Here is a 2,115-nt window from a genome sequence, read left to right as displayed (position 1 = left end):
AGGCGATGTAATTTATGAGAGTTCTTGACGCGTCAAGAACTCTGCTAATTCACGTAACTAGTTAATCTACGTAAATTAATTGGTGATGTTAATTTACATTAGGTAGCAGTCATACATGTATGTCAGCACTGTAGTGTAATGAGAGACGTCGGATAGCGGCACACAGTATCTTACGGAAACCCATCTTCTAACGTCAGCAAAAAAAAAAAAACGGGAAGGGAGGGGGGCGGGGGGTGCGCTCGAAATTTGTTACTGTGCCCCTATGAAATTTCCTACAGTGAACAGGAATTCCAGTGAACTGTAAACTTTCTCGCGTAACGAACTGCCCTATGACGAATGATACTCTGTAACCAAAACGACCTATTACCAACCGGTCTATTACGAAACGCCATCTGATGAACGGGTTCATTTTATTATTTCGTCATGGCCGAAAATAATTTTGTATACTTATTGCGGATAAAACGAGGTTTCCGTTCTAAACTGTGAGGTGGCTGCACGCGGTGCCCTCGTGGCCTAACGGATAAGGCATCGGTCTCCTAAACCGGGGATTGCGGGTTCGAATCCCGCCGAGGGTACTTTTTTTTTCTGACCTTAACATCTGCATACTAGTTTGGGGCCACGTGGCCTTTTAAAACGAGCTAAGACTCGATTTTCGTGAGACGCTGTGAGGAGAATAAAAAAAAAAAAAGCTTTTGCGGCCGGGTAAAGGGGCGCTAGGCCTGGGTGACCATTTTGTCCGACAGGTACGTTCACTTTTTAAAGACGTACAACCAGGGACGGATCCAGGATTTTTGTGAGGGGGTGGGGGCATAGAGTTTCATACTATGGGTGGGGGGTCAGCGTCTATCAGTTATGATGATGATGATGATGAAGATGATGATATTGATGATGACGAGAAGGATAGTAGCATTTTTTATTCACCGAAATTTTGGAAAACCAGAAATACAAGAAATAGAAAAAAAATCTCAACTATAATAGCACATTTCTGCCCACCCGTCGTTCTTCAATGGTTTCTAGGTGTCCTGGTCCACCTCTCCAGGACTGCTGACTGCTGACCTATCTTTCTGTATATATATATATATATATATATATATATATATATATATATATATATATATAGGTCAAAACTTCGGTGCAGACACTTGGAAAACACTGAACAAGGGTTTTATTGTTCCCAACAGTTGCGAAAGGAGAACCTTTCTTCTTCAGGGGTTATTTAAAATAAAATTAAAATTATAAATTTAAATTTATTTAAAATTATAAAATAAGCCCTGAAGAAGAAAGGTTCTCCTTTCGCAACTGTTGGGAACAATAAAACCCTTGTTCAGTGTTTTCCAAGTGTCTGCACCCAAGTTTTGACCTATTGCTACGGTAGTCCGGAACTTCTTACCTGCTATATATATATATATATATATATATTGTGGGGTTTATCGGTTATCGGGGTAAAAGTAGGTTGGGTTTACTTTCCCCATGTAATACCAAAGCCGGCGACGAGAGAGACTATAATCCGTCTTTGTCTTCTCGTTTCGCACAGCTGGCAAGCCATTTCCCACCCCGCGGCTGCGGCGGGCCGTGGCTCGACGGACCAAAGGAAGCGACAAGTGTTTTCGCTCATTGACATTTATTAGTGAATAATAAACACACAAAGAGCATGCAGGCTAGCTGGTTGACGGGGAGGATATAGTTCCTCCGCAAACGCGAGCGCCTAAGCGCGCTCGCGTTTGCCTCGCTGGGACGCCGATGGCAGCCATTGTCTCCCTCCTCTTTGCCCGATCCTCGAAGGAAGGAGGTCACCAGGCGAGTCCTGCCGTCTCGCTTCCCGAGCTCCAACCTCCCGTCGCTTGCATCCCGCGCGCTCTCATCACCGGCCACAGGACACTCCTTCGGCGAGGAGATAGATCCCCTCGCTGACGCCTCGCCAAGCAACGCGCTAAGGTCGCGTTCCCACAATATATATATATATATATATATATATATATATATATATATATATATATATATATATATATATATATATATATATATATATATATATATATATATATATATATATATATATATATATATATATATATATAGTAAGAAAATGAGGGGCTCGTTGAGGAAATACAGAAA

General features: G+C 42.2%; 1 non-coding gene across 1 annotated transcript; it reads left to right on the top strand.

Annotated features, from left to right (window-relative positions):
* The first annotated feature begins 502 nt into the window (after positions 1-502).
* On the top strand, positions 503-575 carry Trnar-ccu (transfer RNA arginine (anticodon CCU)). The gene has a single exon. It is a non-coding gene; the product is annotated as a tRNA-Arg (tRNA).
* Positions 576-2,115: the final 1,540 nt, after the last annotated feature.

This window comes from Haemaphysalis longicornis, unplaced genomic scaffold (assembly GCF_048455015.1).
Source record: "Haemaphysalis longicornis isolate Haplotype H1 unplaced genomic scaffold, Haemaphysalis longicornis Haplotype H1 scaffold_1, whole genome shotgun sequence".
Lineage (NCBI taxonomy): Eukaryota > Metazoa > Arthropoda > Arachnida > Ixodida > Ixodidae > Haemaphysalis > Haemaphysalis longicornis.
This window is presented reverse-complemented; position numbering and strand designations above follow the sequence as displayed.